The sequence below is a fragment of the Acinonyx jubatus genome, chromosome C2 (genome assembly GCF_027475565.1).
Source record: "Acinonyx jubatus isolate Ajub_Pintada_27869175 chromosome C2, VMU_Ajub_asm_v1.0, whole genome shotgun sequence".
Classification (NCBI taxonomy): domain Eukaryota; kingdom Metazoa; phylum Chordata; class Mammalia; order Carnivora; family Felidae; genus Acinonyx; species Acinonyx jubatus.
Genome location: NC_069384.1, coordinates 60,520,994 through 60,541,861, shown reverse-complemented (window position 1 = coordinate 60,541,861; position 20,868 = coordinate 60,520,994). Strand labels below are relative to the sequence as shown.

At 38.1% G+C, this 20,868-nt stretch overlaps 1 long non-coding RNA gene across 1 annotated transcript; it reads right to left on the bottom strand.

The window, feature by feature from the left end:
* Window positions 1–536: 536 nt before the first annotated feature.
* Window positions 537–8,939, bottom strand: LOC128315368 (uncharacterized). Its single transcript, XR_008298142.1, has 3 exons — window positions 6,022–8,939; window positions 1,276–5,800; window positions 537–1,192 (listed from the first exon to the last, which is right to left on the bottom strand). It is a non-coding gene; the product is annotated as an uncharacterized LOC128315368 (long non-coding RNA).
* Window positions 8,940–20,868: the final 11,929 nt, after the last annotated feature.

Sequence of the window (20,868 nt, the reverse complement as noted above, 5' to 3'; positions counted from 1 at the left end):
ACATCCCCTCAACCTAACCCGAGAAGAGGAATTTGCTGAGCTCTTATGAAAATTGTCCCCATATAGCTTCTAAATTGTTCCTTTACATCTCAGTCTGAATATTAAGGTGGACCCCCCACACACAAAGGCAGACATTCTGCAGTATTTTTCCATCCATTGGTGATAAGGGCTGCTGCTATTTTCTCTCTGTGGGATACACAAGATGATTTGCTATTCTCATTGTTTATAAAATAGTGTTAACCAAATTCTCTCATCTGAAGTAATAATCTGTCTCAATAATTATTTCACATCTTTTTTACCCTTTCCACTTCCTTCTTAGAGGGTCCCATAATAGCACCATGTCATCCTAAAAGGGACATGGAACTTTTAGGTAGGTCCTTCTGGAAGTGGAAGGAGAAAACCAGAGTAGACTTTTATAGTAGTTATGAGCCAAGAAATACTGTGATGTCAATTTTCAGGCATGTGGAAATGTTCCCCTGGGATTTTTTTTTCCTTTTTTTAAGGATCCTAAGAGCCAGTTTGAGAACCACTTGTTTAGGGTGCACAGACCATCATCAAACGTTACTATCAACCATTGTTTGAATCTCAATCTCCCTATATTAGAAATTGTGATTGAGACAGAGAAATCCCTTACCAAGTAACTTTCAAAGGAAAGGAAATGAAATGTAAATTTGTTCTACATTTCTTAACATCTGCTTCAGACATTTAAGATGCCTTCTAGGAACATGCTAACACCCTTTCATCTCTCTTATCAACTTACTTATTATCCCATAACAACAACCTGGAGTTCTTTATGTCATTCTACATATCATTCTAAAGAAGCCATCCCTCCCTTTTCACATTCTCCCCTCCCATTGCCTCCAACACCATCTGTATTATATAAGTACTGCCCGATAGATTGATCTGAACCACACCATTCTGTTTGCACTGTCCAATCCACACCAATCACAACTGATACACATCAATTCCAATATGTTGCACAATCTGTCATGCATATGCCATTTTACTAAACATTCACATTGAATGGAATAATAAATGCTGTTTTTTTTTTAACATTGAGTACAGGATAACAATGACTGTTCTTCAGTTCCTTGCATTATGGCTGACATAAGACAGATAAATTAGTACTCCACAGAGTGACAAGACACAATTGGGATTATTTTGGAGACCATACAACCATATGTCAATATACCTCTTGCATTACTATTAAACACTGAATCTTTGGGAAGCAGAAGGCTTTTTGGATGCTTTGATGTTTACTCCTTTCTGACTTACCTCTTGCATTACTATTAAACACTGAATCTTTGGGAAGCAGAAGGCTTTTTGGATGCTTTGATGTTTACTCCTTTCTGACTTAACTGCCCTAGCACAATCATTCTAATGAAATGGGCAAAGGCTTTGTGAAACCAGTATCTTCATTAACACCAAAATGGTTACCGTACCCAGGCTCCATGTGTATTATCCCTTAAAAGCAACTGATAAATAACTCCATAAAGTAGGTGAGAGCCTATATATTGACATCCACACTCACAAACTTACAGGATTTTTATATTGTTTATTCAAGAAATATTCACTGCACATCCCCTTTCCCTGCACCAAGCCGTATACTCTGCTAGAATACTGAAGTGCTGTACTCATTTAGCAATCCCAAAACAGTGTCATCAGCCCTAGAGCATGCTCTTTTGTTCAGCTCCTTTTCAATTCAGTGATAGCTGAACAATTCACTAGGTGATACCTGAAGGGAAAATAGAGAAAAACAAAATTCTTTGAGTTTTCATATTTCTTACATAATATAGAAATTAATGATCCTAAAGAATGTGTATTTTAATATATTATGATGTTGAAACACTCGAATCTATACTGACACACACAGAACCAGAATACAAAGTATTTCCGGTAGGAAAGAGAGAGAGAGAGAGAGAGAGAGAGAGAGAGAGAGAGAGAGAGAGAGAGAGATTGAGAAACACAAGGTTTTTCTGCTTTTAAATAAGCCAGTCAAATAGCTCAGCCTGAAATGCTGTATGTGTCAGCGTGAGATAATCCTGCCCTCTCTTCCTCTCTCCTGCTTCTCCAGGGAAATGACTCACACCTGGTCACTGCCCTTGATATGATGTTTGATATTCTAAATTCCCATCAGCCTCACACAGCTAGAATGATGTCAGCACAGTTGACATTGTTAGATCCCTGCTCTGCTTACATCAACTCCCTGTCGCTCGGGCGTCAGATGAGTGTGGCAAAGGGGAGAAGGAAGTCATCATCTTCTTAGCAACCAAGCCCACATAGCCAGGATCCAAAAATGACATCTGGCACTTTGCTTCGGGGATTTCCAGCACTTCCCAGAATTTCAACCAGATTGGAATACTGCTGCTCTGAGTTAGAAAGAGATTACTGATCCTCTTCCCAGCAGGATGTGTATACTTTTACAACACTTCAGATAAAAATGCTGGTCACCAAAGCACTTTTTACTGTAGTCCTCATCCCATTATTTCCTCAATTCTTCTGGGATATTGTTCATTGATATTTTAGGAATCATATTACTTCCAGTTAAAAATGGGAAAGCTAAAATGAAACGGGCTTATCATCCTCCTACCTAGAATCAAAGGTAGGTATAATATAATCAAATTGGATGAAAAATAGAAATGATTGGGCTAATTATATCAATAGTCTCTTAAAATTATTCTACATAAAGTGTGGCAGTATTTTTGTGTCTCACATGCAGTATTACAAACATTCAGCAAAAAAATACAACAACATAATGAACTCAGACAATTGCAACCTATAGAGACATTCAGTCATATATTGATTACTTGGGGGATGGGATAGGGAAGACTTTAGGATAGAGACCTAATAGAACATTTTGGAAAGTATTGAGCTACAGTGCAAGAACTATGATAGCACCATGTCACCATTCTGTAGCTGTCAGAATTTCTAACAGCAGAGATTGAATATCTACTTTCCAAAAGCAATCTAAGTGATTGTGAGTGCCTTTACTACTTCATGTCAATGGACCTGATTACTTTGTAGCTCTCTCTCTGCTCACTTACTTACTCATCCAACAAATGTTTCTGGGTAGGATCTCTGTCTCCATGACACTTGGGGACAAATGGGAGATTTAGGTAAATAACCAGACAACCACAGTACTTATGTGCCTTCATAAGAAATAAACCCAGGGTGCCGAGAATAGGGATAACCAGAGCCCAACTGAGCCCAGAGCCCAGATATGAGGAAAAGTCTTCAGGGAGGGCTTCCTTGAGTTTTCAAAATTCTGTTATATTGCAAATGATTTTCCTAAGTCCTGACACCTTACCCAAACTTTTTAACAAGCTTTTTAACAAGCAGCTCCATTCAGTTCAGACAGTTCATTTGCTTCCTGACACGGCCAAGTTACCTTGAGCATCCACATCCCACAAAATGAAAAGCAGGGATTACATTTGGCCTCCCATGGGAGGGAAAATTTAAAGAGTTCAGAGAACTCTCTAACTCTCTTTTCAAATCTCAAGGCCTGAAAAGGCAGGGGCTGGGCACCTTGTAGTTCCCTCATCCCTCAGCAGATTACTTTAGAAGTCATTGCCATTGTTCCTTTACCTATCTCTCAGCTTCAAGAGACTGAGCTCTTTGAAAGGATAATGATTCTACCTCATTTACCCCCTAGTATCCACTAGGTATCCTCCCCCCACCCTGCCCCAGTCTGACCTAGGCCCTGTAACGTAGAAGGTACTCCATAAATATGGTCATTGAACTATTTTGTTTCATGCTTCTACATCTCTTCCTGATTTAAATACTGGCTTTACCCCTATATTTCAGAACAGTGTTTCCCAACCTTTTTCAAATACTAGCCCACAGAGAAAATGCTTAGGTTTGTTAGGCACATTGTAGCAAATAGGGGAGGTTGCTCCAGACTCTCCCAGCTGTTAGCCCCAGGACCTGCCTATTGTCCCAGGACCTCATCCTCCACCGTCTACCCCACCTAAGAGTTTAGGGGATCGACATCAGAGCAGCATATTTGAAGCTCATCAGTTGGGAAGCTCTTCTGGTTTAGAGAGTTAAAAAGGAAGAACAAATTACCCTTCTTCCACTTGACTTTTTGTACCCCAGCTTTCCTTCTTAACATTTTACAGCACTTTTCCTATTAACTTTCAGTTATAGGAAAACATATTTTTATGTTTTTTTAGAACACTTGCATATTACTGGTTGGAATACATGATGCAGCCACTGTAGAGAACAGTATGCTGGTTTCTCAAGTAATTAAACACAGAATTACCATGTAATCCAGTAATTCCACTTCTGGGTATAAACCCCAAAGAACTGGAAGGACTGAACAGATGTTTGTATATGTATGTTCATAGCATTATTCACCATAGCCAAAAGATGGAAACTTGAACGATCTATTAATGAATGAATTAGCAAAATATGGTACATACAATGAAATATTACACAACCCTTAAAAAGGAAATTCTGATACATGCTACAACATGGATGAAACTTGAGGGCATTCTAAGTAAAATAAGCTAGTCACAAAAGGACAAATATTGTATAATTCCACTTATATGATCTGTCTAGAGTAGTCAAGTTTACAGAGATAGAAAAAAAGAAAAGGTAGCTGCCAGGGGTTCAGGAGAAGGGGTAATAAAGAGTGATTATATAATGAGTGTGGAGTTTGTTCAGAAAGATGTAAGAATTCTAGAGATGGATGGTGGTGGTGGTTGCAGAACAACGTGAATGTGCTTAAAGTCATAGAACTATACACTTCATATAGATAAAATGGTAAATTTTAGGTTATATATGTGTTATCACAATAAGCTTTTTAAATGGTATATTCAGAACACTTAAAATGATAACTACTACTATAACTATGTATGGAATGATTAATGGGATCCCCGGATGCACTGTTCATTTGTCCAGACATCACGGAAGGCACTTTCTCATCTTGCAAAGTAGAGATTGTCAATAAATGTTCATTAGTCCCAACCCCAACCCATGCCCATCATTACAACCACCAGTATCTGTTGTCCAGATGGGTCCCTAATACTGTACACATTATGAAATTCTCCAGTCATTTCAAAATGGATCTCAACTTGACTTCTTTGTCATAAGCACAGACCCATACAATTTTCCATTCTCACTCTTGCCTTAAATTTTTAATAAAATGTGATTGATTAACATTTAAATGCAAACACAAAAGCCTCGATCGACCTGCACTTACACTGATCAATGCTTCCAAGAAATGCAAAGCTCTAGTCCCTTGAAAATGGAACATAGTTTTGGAATGACAAGATTTTCATAGGGTGCCTAGCATTAGATTAACACTTTTCTCATGATGTGTTTACATAGCACAGCACAGAATTTAACATGACTCCAAGAGCCTATTCTTTTGCTCATTTCCCTTGCTGTCTTTCCAAGTAAAAATTACACATTGTTTCTCTCTCACTCAGCCTCTATGCCTTCTTTCTCACCTTCATTTTAGACTCTTAGAGTTCCATTTTTTATTTTTGGATAAGAAAATCAAATTGAGGACAGATTAAAGAATAATCTGGCTGGGAGTCAGCAGAGGGTAGAAACTGGCATCCAGTTGTACAGCCACAAAAAATTCTATGATCAACCCAGGAAAAATGACCAGGAACATGATCATCCTATGCCTAAACACTAAGTTTAGTATTTTAATCTCTTGACAACACAATATATAATTGAGACAAGGCAATTTGGAGTTTATACTTCAATTTCTTCATCACTGTAGTTTCAAACAACTGCTTTCAAACTACCCAGCACATAGCAGGACTTCAATTCTACTCCATAGTAGTATCTTCTAACGTTTTTATTTATTTTTGAGACAGAGAGAGACAGAGCATGAACGGGGGAGGGTCAGAAAGAGAGGGAGACACAGAATCTGAAACAGGCTCCAGGCTCTGAGTGGTCAGCACAGACCCTGACGCAGGGCTTGAACTCACAGACCGCAAGATCATGACCTGAGCCGAAGTCGGACGCTCAACCGACTGAGCCACCCAGGCGCCCCAATAGTAGTACCTTCTAAATCAGTGATACCAGTTTGCTGAAAAAGTTGCTTAGTAGAGGGAAATGTAATCAACTTTTAACTTATCTACAATACTTTCAATATCACTGAGACCTGGCCCTGAAGGGTTAGAAAGGGTTCCCTGAAGAATTACTATCCACATGAAAAAAACAATCATTGTCATTAAAATTAGGAGAGGGTAAGGAAGAGTTTGAGCTTTGTCCTAGGCAATGGAGAACTATTTAAAGGTTTTAAGTGGGCAGGAGATATGACCAGATTTATATTTGTAAAGTTCTGCCATTTGGAGATGAAATCGGATTGAAGAAAAAAAAGAATACTGTGAGATTAACAGGGTTTTTTTTGTTTTGTTCGTTTGTTTTTCTCAGTAGAAATGCTTCTTGGGTAAATTTTTGGAGGATAAAATTTTGCCATGGAGAAGCCCTGAAGGTTCACTGGGTCCCATAACTAATCATGGTCCATCTCTGACCATAAACAACTTCAAACCAGAAATGACCCCAAACTAGACTAAGCCTCCTTATACTCATTCTGCACCTAAAGCATTGGGCTAGCTCCCAGAGCTGATCTTTTCTTTCTAGCTCCTTATGGGAATCCCTTCCTGTTTGTTCCATAGATACTTCAAATTCAAAGTGCTCCAAACCAATGGCCTTCTTCTGTCCTCTCTCTCTTCTAGACCACAGCTATGCATCCTATATTCTTTATTTCAGTAAATAGCATTACCTTTTCTATCAGAGCCTTAAAGCTAAGAATCTTAGCACATGCACCCACACTACTTCATCTACTATCTCCTAAATACCTCCTAAAGTCCTTCCTTCTTTTCTGACCTCATTGATTGTGCCATAGTCCAGACCCTGTCATCTTTAATTTCAACTATTATAATAGTTACGGTTGCTACCAGGCCTCACTGTGTTCAGTCTCCACCTGAAATTCCCACCCCCTAAACTGCTGCTGCACCGAACTTGCCCTTATGCAAATCTGATCATGTCACTCCCTAGTTTAGAATCCTGCAATGACAAACCAACTGAAACTCAAATTCCTTTATACAGCTCTTTGTGGTTCTTGACCTCTTAGCTAAGCTGTCTGTTTAGTATTATCTCTTGTCACCTCCAACTTCAGTATGCCAGCCTTAATTACCATCTCTGATTGAGAAACTCTTACTCCAAATGTCAAACTCCACTTCCAATGTCAATTTTCTTGTGCTTTAAAAGGAATTAGCAACTCTTTTCCTCTGTGTCCCAAAAGCACTTAGAATATGTTAGGCTCTAACATTAATACTATAGATTCTAATTATTCATGAACATGTCTTCCTCCTACCCTCCAAATCCCAGGTCTTAGCTCTGGTTCCACTGGCTCCAGGATGAGTTTTGGAGAGTTCTATGCGCCTTCAAATAGCATGCATAACTGTGTGCAAACGTGGGTCCACACATGCAGGTAACTTTCGTTAGCTCTCAAAAGGTGCCTATGACCTAAAAAAAAGTTAAACATCCACTACTGCCCTAAAACATGAACTTTTTAAGGGCACCAAATATATTGTGTGCTTTTTTTGTATAACCAGTTTATTGAAGAGTCTGATCTCAGCAGGGCATAAACATGAAACAGTTTTATTTTTCTCTAATCCTTACTTTGAACTATGTTCTGTCAAATCTTCCTTTCCTGCTCTTTAATGACATCTCAGATAGACTTCATAGCTTTGTGCTCTCTTCCAGTTATTAAAAAGACCAGTTCACTTGTTTGGTTCCTGATTCAAATAAACCAATTCTAAAAACACATCTTTGAAATAGTCAAAGAATTTGAATATGGACTAGTATTAAAGAGTATCATGAAATTATTGTTAATACTTAGTATAATAAAATTGTGATTACATCTTTAAGTTCCTAAGCATTAGAGATATATGCAGCAATGTTTTTAAATAAAACCTATGAGGTACTTGGGATTTGATTTATAATACTTCAGACAATATGTTGGTGATTACTGAAGTTGGAAAATAGGCATATGAGTATTCTTAATAGTATTCCACTTTCATGTATATTTGAAATTTTTCCTAAAGTAGTTTTTTTCTAAATTCAGTCCAATCCTATCTAAAACTTCATTCTCACATCCAGCGGTATGCTAGTAAATGTTTGCAAACCAGCTCTAAGGGGAAAAAAAGAGAAAAGCCCTGGTTTGCAGCATTTGCCAATTTTCATAGTGTAAATACTACCATGGCCAATTCCAAGTGCCAATATGATATCACTGAATTCAGAGTTGGGAAAAGATGCACAGGAGCACGCTATTTAGATGACATTTCCAGCATACTGATACAGTAAATGTAAACAGCATAAAGTAAAATGCAGTAGAACAATTAAGAAGTGATGACGGAGTATGTATTGCCTTTGTTTTCCTAACTTTATGTATTTAAGTGTATGTTAGTATAACTTAATTTTTATAATGGTTGATTCACAGGATTCCTAAAAATTTAACAGTCTACTCTCATGAACTGAAATTAGCCAGCTCCAAAACACCTCTGCAATAGCTTCCCCTTTGTCAGCCACCTAATACAGAAGTTGAGATCCACCGCTCTAACCTGATCTGATACGTCTCCTCTATTCCTTACTCATTAGTGAACATACCTAGTTCTTTTTTAATCAGGCATAACCAGCCAGGGAAAGAGAGAGGCAAATTACTGCCCTCCATCTGCCACTCTTCCTTCATGCAACTCTGAATCCTCGATTCAGGAGCGCCCTTTGAAGGAAATCCTGATTTGCTCCCAGGCTTCTTGAACCCTGTGTTTGCTTCAAAATAGCTATTCACATACCTACAGAATGTAATAAGTGTTTCCATCCGTCGTAAAGTAACAGTTTAAGTCTTCATGTATTTTAAAGCGAGAGGAGGAGAGAAACATTTTTATTCCTAATAAACAGTGTTAGGGTATTGAGGTCTTAAATTACAGAGTAGCACCCTCTTGGCTTAAGCTTAAGTACAACATATGCACTCATTATTTATTAACCATTAAAACTTTTAAATAATCCAATCCATGCTGTTACTTACATTTGTCTTTTCCATATTCTAAATCCTGTGACTTCACTTTAACAATGAGAAACCATAATGTGTATTTTCATATCCCAGTTGAGAAGACTAGATTTATTTCCACCACTTTCCCCCAGAACAACATCATGCATTTTAGGTAGAAGAAACAGACCCAACAGAGTAGTCTAGCACAGCACTTTATCATCACTAAAGCAAATTCACCAAACAGTATATACTGCACTTCCTATAATTTTTGGCCAACTTTTACTCAACCTAAATAGTATAAATTTACATGGATTTCCATGGTGTGAATCAATTCTGAGATGGCACCTAAACGATTTGGCTTCTGCAAGAGATGACTTGTCTATGCACATGATAGACTATAACGAATATCTAGATACCATCTCAATCCCCAGAGGTAGAAAAATAATTTCAAAGTACACACACACACACACACACACACACACACACACACCAGCTAGTTAGTAAGAGAAATATTAGCTAGAATGACACTCATGTATACAAACCTCATTTAATACTCCTAATTCTACTAAGTATTAAAATGCTCATTTTGCAGAAGAGGATACCAAAATTCAGAGTGTTTTTTGGTTCACCCAGCTAAGAAGTCAGAGAGCCTGGATACAAATAAAATCTGACCCCAAAGCCTGCACTCTGCCCTAAATCACGTACTCTTCCAAATCTGGGGCTTCACCCTGGTGTGCTGACTCTAATGACTTTTCTACCACAACTAGCACCATATTAAAAGTCCACATTTAAAACTTCATTAGTGCAAATCCAGGAAGGAGCAAGAAACAAGTCCTAATGCCCACTAAAGTAAGTAAAATCTTAAACTCTTCCATCCCTCCCAAGCTCTCTGACACTAATGTGAAACTGGGGGCAAAAAAGCAGTGATGGGTTGTGATGCTTGGTGTTCTTGCCTGTCAGTACCACCCCCATGTGTGAAGGGGTCTATACAGTAACCCATTCAGTGCAGGTCAGGAGAATATGTTAGTCTTTTCCAGCCTCCAGCACTCATCTGTTGTTTGCTGCTGAAGCTCCATCACCTAGAACAACGCCTGGACTATCATTAGGAGCTCAAGAAATGTGTTGACTGGATAGAAGCTACTTCAGATGAGTAAGATTTTGAACACAGCAAGCTTAGTGCAAGATCCAAGGCTCATCTTGTGTTCTCACACACTGACTTAAGATGAGGGGGAAAAGTCCTTCACAGGAGAGAAGGCAGTCATAAGCTCAACAAATGTGCTGCATTGCAGAAGTGCAGGTTGAGAGGTAGAACTGAAAAAGTAAAAGAGTAAAAGTGGCTTTCCTTCTTGCAAATAAATGTCCCTTGCTTTTTATGACCTTTACGCTGAAGATTATTTAAAATATTACTGAAGAATGCAGCTAGGGTGCTGTGAGACAGTCATTCATTTGTTGAGAATTCCCCAGAGGCTTCTAAACAAGTACACAGAATAATTTTATGTATTTATTTTTGATGGAGGCTTTCAAGGTTCGCGCCCTTGTCCTCAGCAATTTTTTAATGAGTGTATCTGTTACCTCTGAGGGAGACAATTGCTACAACTGCTTGTGATGGTTCCTCATTGACATTCAGGAAGGATCTCAGAGACATCGAGCTTAAGAGAGAATCCGTACAGCCTGTCTGTTGGGAAATGAACGGCCCTGAGTGAGTGCCAGGTTGTGAGCAGTTCTGCCACAGAAGGTAGTGGTAAAAATCAAGGAAATCATACAACATATCTGGAAACTGTGAGGGATTAAAAAAAAGAAGGAACTGCCATTGAAATGCTAATAATGGTGCCAAATTAATACATTTGCTATCATTTTTACCTTGATTTTTTTTAATGTTTATTTTTGGGAGAGGACTAAAAAGAATGGGAAAGGGGCAGAGAGAGGGGGGGATGGGATCTGAAGCAAGAGAGAGGGAGACAGGATCCAAAGTAGCTTTGCACTGACAGCACAGAGCTCAATGCAGGGCTCCAACTCATGAACTGCAAGATCATGACCTAAACAGAGTTCAGATGCTTAACCAACTGAGCCACCAAGGTGCCCCTATTTTGTTTGATTTTTAAATCAGAGACTAAAATGGAAACTTCCAAAATGGCTAACATTCCAAGTAAAGGGATACTGGGCTCTTACATTTGTGCCAGAAATCCTGCACAGAGCAGCAGCTAAGCATTCACCTTTCAGGATGGCCATGATGTCACTGAAGAACGGATAATCATAGTGGTACACTATTTCAAAAGAACCTCACCTATCAGGAGCACATAAGCTATTTTTTTTCTTTTTTTTACCCTACCTGGAGTAGGGTAGGTATATACAGGGGGAAACGAAATGGCCAAAGTCATTGTCACTAAATTCTATGAGCCAGAGCACTTTCATTCTACCATTCCAATCAGAAACTAATCACTCTCAATTGTACTTTGTGTATAATTCTAACAAGTTTGTCTGTCATTTACAAGACCACAGTGTACTATAAGCAACATGTTTTTATTAGCGAGAAGACCTTCTTGATCACATAGTGCATTGATAGTGGAGGGAAAAGGTATGTGCACAGTGCCCGCAACATGAAAGACAATTAAAAGTGGATACAAACTCAAATATCATAGCAATCTAGAAAGAGTAATGTAGAAATGAGTGCCTGGTATACCCTGATGGCCCTGGAGGGCATCACTGCTCTGCAGAATAATCATTGATGTGCACAATGAGGACTTTGAGTCATCAAGAAAAGGTTAAATAATGTTCAATCTTCTTTAATTAAGGCAGAAAAATGTACAATCCATTTTAGAAATATTTCTTTAATAAGTGCCTTAAATTTTAAATAAAACTTTAAGTTGGTAAACCTGTTACCTAAAAGGACTTATTTCTGGATAGTTCTGACTCCCTGAAGCTTTCACAAATCTTGCATTTATTCTTTAACTTCCCTTACCCCATTCGCAGGGCTGAAAACTATCTGTGCCTTTCCAAGCATCTGAAACTAGGTCTTATCCTTCTTGATTTACCTTTTAGCTAAGTGGGCTTACTACTACCACCACTCCCTCTTAAAATCTATCCTAGAGATCACAGTGCTTGTGGCTATCAAAGCCCCAAGCTATGTAGCTAACACCTACCTACTACTTAGTAAGACTTCATCACTGCATCAGTGAGATCACTGTGCTGGAAGCTACTAGGGATATGAAGGAGGGTACAGGGATGAATTAGTGAAGGAGAAACCAGAAGAACACAATTATTCTTGATTACAGCCTGCTATGGGCTGAACTTTTATCCCCCAGCCCCCAATTCATATGTAGGAATCCTAACTCCCAAGGCGATGATATTTAGAGAGATAGGCTTTTTGGGAGATAATTAGGTTTAGATGAAGTCATGAGGGTGGAGTCCCCCTGATGAGATTCAGGTCCTTAGAAGAAGAGACCAGAGTGCCTGCTCCTCTCCCACCCTACCTCACCCTACCTCACCCTCCCTGCCGTGTTGAGGATACAGCAAGAAGGCAGCCATCTACAAGGCCAGAAGAGAGTTCTCACCAGAACCCAACCATGCTGGCACCCTAATCTCAGAATTCCCAGCCACTGAAACTGTTAAGAAATTTTAGTTACCCAATCTATGATATTTGTTATGGCCTGAGCAGACCAAGAAATAACCATTCCCCACCACCACATGCAGCAACTTTTGTTCACTGTTTGCTCTTATCCTTTTATGAAAGAGTTTCAAACTTTCACCTTTCCATGTGTAGGATAGCATGGGAAAGAAACAATCTCCCAGGGGATGGGGCAGGGCAAAGGAGTGAATGATGAAGCTCATTATTCCATAGGTATTTTCATCAACTCCTTGCTCCATGAGGCTTTTGTTCTGCCCTCATATTCCCTTGTGGACACCAACTCTAACAATCTGGGCCTCTGCAGTAAAGGAGCTGGTAATAATGGCTTCTATCCTAGGAGAAAAGAAAGAGCAAAATGTAAGCCATAGAGACAAATAGCAGCATTACTGGTAATAAGGCAGATTTCCACCATAGATAACAGTTTTTTAAAATATGATCAGATAATCAAAGATTCCTGAAAGGGGTTTCTTACTTTTAAAATTAAAAATAAACCTAACATTTGAGTTGCTCAGTGAAAAGAAACCAAAGTGTGATCCATTCAGAGACTCCCCTGAAGGTAAGGTAAGAAAAGGCTTGAAAGGCCAAAGGGAAAAACTGTGTTCAGGTCAAAACAGAGTGTTAAGGTGTTCTCATTTCAACTGGATTTCCTGGAGCCCCCAAGATTTTTGAATGCTGATTCCCCCAAATATACTAAAGATTAGCAAGACAACCTGTTAACAAAACAAATCTCACTGCGTTGAGTGAGAAAACTGCCTTGGTAGTCTTAGTAGCATTTCAGAGGGGAAAGAGAGAAAGCTGGGATATTCATTGAGATTTTAGTCTGGCTTAAAGCAGTTCCTTCAACAAAGCAGGAGACAACAAAGCAGGAGATGCTGGAGAGGATATGGAGAAATGGGAACCCTCTTGAACTGTTGGTGGGAATGCAAACTGATGCAGCTACTCTGGAAAACAGTGTGGAGGTTCCTCAAAAAATTAAAAATAGATCTACCCTATGACCCAGCAATAGCACTGCTAGTGGGATACAGGAGTGCTGATGCATAGGAGCACCTGTACACCAATGTTTATAGCAGCACTTTTAACAATAGCCAAATTATGGAAAGAGCCTAAATGTCCATCAACTGACGAATGGATAAAGAAGATGTGGTTTACATATACAATGGAATACTACTTGGCAATGAGAAAGAATGAAATCTGGCCATCTGTAGCAACGTGGATGGAACTGGAGAGTGTTATGCTAAGTGAAATAAGTCAGGCAGAGAAAGATAGACACCATATATTTTCACTCATATATGGATCCTGAGAAACTCAACAGAAGACCAGGGGGGAAGGGAAGGGGGAAAAAAAAAAGTTACAGACAGGGAAGGAGGCAAACCATAAGAGACTCTTAAATACTGAGAACAAACTGATGGGGGTGGGGGAGAGGGGAAAGTGGGTGATGGGCATTGAGGAGGACACCTGTTGGGATGAGCACTGTGTGTTGTATGGAAGCCAATTTGACAATAAATTGCATATAAAAAATAAATAAAAAATAAATAAATAAAGCAGTTCCTTCAATGAAGACACTTGGTTAGAAATGGATAAGAACCATCATATGGTGGTTTAGGATGTTGGTAGACACAAGTATTTTGAAGTAAGAAGTTCTGAGGTCTTGGGGTATAAATGGTCTTTGATATTTTCTACTAAAGAGTCAATGGGCCTTTCAGGAAGTTCCTGGAATGAACAATGAAGTTATATGTAACTTTTGTCTTCCAGGACAAGAACATCCTGATGAAGAGTAGAAAGCACTACCACAAAACATGTCACTTTGGCATGAAGATTATTTTGAACTCTCAAGGCAATGGAAAAGCAGATTAAAAAAAAAAAAAAACAAACCTCTTTCCCACCTCTATTTGTCTAAAATTTATATATAATTTGCATTATTCTCCACTCTCTAACAGGAAGGACAGAAAGTTCATCATCAAAGACAACCCTAGATTCATAGTGCAGAGATGGCACCAGAGGAATCTACATAACTTAACTAGCCCTTGTCTTTCATTAGTTTTCTCATATATTTACCTCCCTACAATTTACTTCCCCTAGAACCTTAAGGACCTTTGTGTTGTCACTTCTCTAAAAATTCATGGTTCTTTTGTTAAGATGCTACCTAAGCCCAAGTTCTAACAACCCCTTTGAGTTACTCATCTGAGTGCTCCCATTTATAAGTGGAATACACATATAAAACAAATTTTTGTTCTCTCCTGTTGGTCTAATTTGCAGAGCCCCAGCTGGAAAACCTAGTAGGGCAGAGGGAAAAAAAGTTTCTTCCCTTATATAGAAATAATGTTATATTGATGACAAGAGCAAAGAGTAAAGTCAGGTCATTGTAAAAGTAAGCTTTGTGGATAGTTTCCATGCTCACTCCATGATGCCCCTAATTGTAATCAGTTGTATACATGATGGTTTCCCACCGAATAAATTGTAAGCTCTTTCAGAACAGAGATTATACTGCCCTTCAAACATTGCCCATGATCTTTTCTGTCCCCCATATTGTTTCAGCTTCAAAATCATCATCTCTAAGACATGTATACCTTCTAGAAGTTTCTATAATTCTCAACCCTTCTGGTAAGCAAAAAAAGTTACTAAACAAGATAATGAGAAACACTAGTTTTGGGGTTTTCCTAAATGAAAAACTAAAATCATCTTGGATTCCCTGAACATGTTCAATGTAATTCATTCAGAGAGCACATGTTTTGAGCTAATTTTAGCATGGATTGATTGTTAAGACTTCTCAATTGTTTGCAAAACAGTGCTTAAATAAGATAGCTTGGGTATGTAAAAGTGTATTGTATTTTTTTCCATAGCAGTGCTAAATGTTTAAGAATCACAATTGTAAAAATTCCATTTCGGTGTGTCTTTATTTATTTTTTAAAAAATTTTTTTTTTAACGTTTATTTATTTTTGGGACAGAGAGAGACAGAGCATGAACGGGGGAGGGGCAGAGAGAGAGGGAGACACAGAATCGGAAACAGGCTCCAGGCTCTGAGCCATCAGCCCGGAGCCTGACGCGGGGCTCGAACTCACGGACCGCGAGATCGTGACCTGGTTGAAGTCGGATGCTTAACCGACTGCGCCACCCAGGCGCCCCAATGTGTGTTTTTATTTTTATTACACCAGTTTGTCATCAGCAAAACGCTGTGAAGTTTCCTGAGGAGAGAAGAGTTCCTTTGCATTTGAAATGCCTAAGAAATATTTGTAATTATAATTGTTATTTCAGATCCTATGGTAGTCACAAGTGCCCCACTGATGGCCTTCTGTATGAACCTGCTTTTAGATCTTATAAAATGCTTCTCTTTTAGGAATGACGTTGCTCTTTCTCATTTTCATTGCATTTTATGTATCACTTCATCAAAATTTATAAGGAAAGAAATTTGAGGTAAATTATAAATTGATGGGAGGTTTATCAGAGATATCACACTTGAAGTTACAACAAGAATGCTCCATGAAAACAACGTTGGATCTTTCTACTGCCATATTTACCGCACCCAGTACTATGCCAGGCATGCTGGGCATTTTCTCAATTACTCCTTAAGCCTGTTTTCACATTCCAAATTTTAAAGTGAGACTCTCAGGTAATTGTGCTGCAGAGCATGTAAACTTCTACCTCACATCATTCAATAACCCTTCATTTGCTTAAGAAATCTGTTTAGGTATTATGTCTGGGAGTCCCAGGCAAATTATAAGCCAACTTTGACACCATTTTCTCCACAGTTGTCAAGTAATGAATTCTGGAGTATCCTGAAGGCTGTGTAATGGTGTTATATGGGATTGCTTAAGTCCAAATTGACCAAAACATGCCCCTGGCACTTACATTTTACATTTGTTTTCAGATCATGATCTGCACCTTTGAAAGTGTTAGAGGAAAAAGGCTGAGAAATGCTGCCTCAAGAGATATGGGAGATAAGGTGAGCAGTACCTTTAACCAGCTATTAAAATCTTGAATGGTTTAACTATAGTTTGGAAGATAAATTCCTACTGTTGTATTTCCCAAAATGTGGTAGACTGTAACCAATAGATGTGTGAAAAGGGCACCTTCATTGCATAACTTTGAGAAAGGTGAATTAAACACAGTTAAATAGATTTCTCTACTGGATTTCTAGAGCCTTAATATGTTCTGAGGGGGATATTCTATGCAAGGTTTTCCCAGGTAATGTGCAAAATAGAAAACGTTTTCACAGAATATTTCTTAAGACTAATGTTTAAAGAAAAGCCATTGGTAAACACAGGGATAAAGAATCAATTAATAAATGATTCCAAGTAATTTTTCCATTTTTTTAATCAAATGCAGATAAAATTAATCCTTTACTAATTAGTCCTATAAATTTGGTAGGAATTATCTAGATAAATATGGTGAATTATATATCTGTCCCTCACCATTTGCTGTAGTGAGAGGGGGGAAAAAAAGGATGCTTCTTAGATGGCCTAAAACACATGCCTATCCCTAATGTTCCCACCTCTGGGAAGCTGGAAAAGGCAATAGGTCAGCTTCACCTATATGGCCCCAGCGAAAAATCATTGGTTACTATCTTGGCATAATACCAAGCACCTTATATGATCATCAGGATGAAGTGAGAGAGTGTATTTAAAGCATTTCAGCACAATGCCTCGCTCACAGCAAGTGGTGAATAAGTGGTAACTGCTATCATAACATCAACAGTATCGCACCCTTTATATCTATTCAGAGTATGTCATCTTTAGGCTTCTAATCTAGTGCAACTGCCTCCTCACTGACCTATCCATAACTGTGTCTGCTAATTCCTCAAACTGCATCTATATTGCCTTTCAAAAATGCTTTTCTGAGTATGCCACTTGCCTACTCTCTGTAGAATAAAGTTCAAACACTTGCACACAGGCAGGTCTCTCGGTCTGGTAAGAGTCTACCTTTCCAAGTTTATCTTCCACCATTTTCCTGGTTCCATGGTCTCTACATTTCAGCCCTACTGCACCTCTTACCCCTAAAGACACCATACATAATCATCCATCTGTCTGTTGAATCATATCATAATGCTCAAAATGAGATATGCTTCCCCTGACTCCAATTGCAAAAAGTCTTCAAGGCCAACTCATCTACTGTCTATCCTTAAGATTCCCCAGTCAAACTTAATCACTTTCCCCTCTCTGCTCTCATATACTTTTTACCTCTGTTATAGCACTCCTCACACATCCTCATATAACAATTACCTGTGCAAGTGTATTTCCATGCGTTACTCAGGACTGGCTGTTGTAGGGGATAGGAACCTAATTTGAACTTGCTTGGGTAAAAATATGGAGAGTAAATTGGAAATATCCTGAGTCACTCACATAATTCATAGAATACATGAACAATCAAACCTCAAAAAGACCAGAGATATATCTAGGCTTCTGGGAAAAAAAAAAAAAAATGCAACTATAGACAAAAAAACACCACTAGAATTTTGTTCCAAAGACAAATCTGCATCATGTTTTTTTCTCTGTGGGTGGGATCTCCTTTTCTTTGTGAAGTATGTGGAGGTAAAATTTACGTATGACAAAATATACCCTTTTTATTATACAGTTCAAGGAGTTGTGACAAACACATACAGCCCTATAACCACCATTGTAAACAAAATGTTAAATAGTTTTCCCACTCTCCAAAACCTCCCTCAAGCCATTGCAATCAAACTCTCCCTGCAACCTCATCCCCAGGCAAACACTGACTGGGTTTTCTGTCCTCACAGTTTTGCGTTTTCTAGAATGTCCTATGAAACCATACAGTCTGCAGTCTTTTAAGTCTGACTTCATTCACTGAGCATAATGGTCTTTGATATTTATTCATGCTGTTGCATGTATCAATAGTTTCTTGATCTTGCCTTATTAACTAGGACCTCCAGTGTAATGTCGAACAGGAGTGGTAGGAGTAGACGTGATTGGTTTTTTCCCCCCAATCTTAGGGGAAGAGCATTAATTATTAAATATGACGTTAGTTGTACATTTTTTGGTACATGCCCATCACAGGTGGATTAAGTCTCCTATTCCTAGTTTGCTGAGAATTTTTGTTGTTTTATAAGTCATGTATATGTATTAAATTTTACACTTTTGTAGATTGTAAATATGTAGTTTTTTTCATTAGTCTGCTGATATGATGAATTATACAGATTCATTTTCAAATGCTGAACCAGCCTTGCATTTACAGGATAAACTCCAATTAGTCGTAATGTATTATCCTTTCTTATATAGTGGATTCAATTTTCTGATATTTTGAGGATTTTAGCATCTGTTCATAAGGAATATTTTTAGTTTATTTGTAATATTTTTTCTCATTTTGGCATTATAGTAAAATGAGTTAACAAACATTCACCTCTATTTTCTGGAAGAGTGTGTGTAGATTTGGTATTCTTTCTTTCCTAGAAGTTTAGTAAGTACCACATTTTAGGAGATACATTATTGGGGTTATCTATTCTTGCAGGAGTTTTGCTAGACTTTCGAGACAAAGACTAGGTCATCCAGTTATTGACTATACGGACATAGAGCTGTTTGTAATAATCCCTTATCCTTTTAATGTCTATAGAATAGTGATGTTTCCTTTTTCATGGTGGATATTTTTTTTTTTTTTTTTTTGGTCTTCTCTTTTCCCCTCCCCTTGACTCAGTTTGGGTTTATCCATTATATTGACCTTTTCAAAGTACCAGCTTTTCATTTCATGGATTCTCTCTTTGACTTGTACTCTTTATTTTTCCCCTTTATTCTGTTTGCTTTGAGGTTTAATTTTTCTTTTTCTAGATTCTTAAGGCTTAGATCATGGATTTAAGACCTTTCTTCTTTTCTAATATAAGCATTTAATTCTATGAATTGCACATATAACATTGCTCTAGATGCATCACACATTTTAATGTGTGGCATTCTTACTTTCGTTTAATCCACAGTATCTTCTAATTTCCTTTCTGACTTTATTTTTAACCCAAGGATTATTTAGCAGTGGTGTTTATTTTCTAAAATATTTGTGAATTTTCCAGATAGCTTGCTGTTATGGATTTCTAAGTTAGTTCCATTATGGTAAGAGAATGTACTCTATAATTTCAATCTTTTAAATTTCTTTTGGTTTAATAGCCCAGAACATAGTCTACCTTGATCAATGTTTCATATGCATTTAAACAGTATGTATATTCTTCTGCTATTGGGTAGAGAGTTCTATAAATGTCAACTAGTTCAAATTGGTTTGGAGTGTTCATGTCTTCTATATCCTTACTGATTTGGTCTTCTCTCAATTACTGAGAGTGTTGAATTCTCCAGCTATAATTGTAAGTGTATCTATATTTGCTTTCAGTTCTAACAAGTTTTGCTTCATATAAATTGAAATGTGTTAGGTGCATGTATATTTAAGATTGTTATGACTTCTTGGAGACTAAATTCTTTATTATTATGTCACATGCAGGAGTAGGTTTTGAAATCCATCATGATTTCCTCAGAGGTCATGAGCAATGCCAGACTGAATTTCACATTTTGTCCCCATTGCCAAAGAATGACTCTTTCTCAAAACTGACTCAAATTGCCCATGGTTTAAGGTAGGCACTCAACCCTGGAGCAGAGTCTGTAAGAATATGGCTTCTATCTTATAAATTCCATGGTTGGAATGAGACAAGGAAGAGGTCATGGGGGGCGGGGGGGGATGCTGGGAAGATAGTAGCAAAATATCTACCACAAACTTCAAAATAAAAAATGCTGAAGTCATGATACTGGTCATATTGGTCATGTTCATCCTAAAGAATCTGGCAAATGTTCATCAAGGAAGGCTTGGCCAAGGCCTTTGATTTCACTGCTTGCTTCTCCCTCTGCCCAACCCTACTTCCTTCCTTTCCCCAACAGGTGTCAATGCTAAGAATACGACTTGGTATACTTCCTGCACACTAACCTCCATCTCTGTCTGCTTTCCAAGAACCAGACCTACAATACAATCTCTTTAAGAATCTAATAAAAGATCTAACTCTGCTTAGAATAACATTCAACTTTATATAAATTTAGGACTTTCACAACACTGATTCTCACCATGTACCCTAAAAGAACACTTTAAATCTCATTTTGCAGAATCTTAAGCCCAGAGATATTTGTAATTTGCCTAATGTCATATGATGACTCCATGGAAAAACTAGAACTAAATCCTTGTTTCTAATCACATAGCCATTTACACTTTCCACCGTCTTGAAAAACTGACCATTTACCTGTTTCTATATTTTTA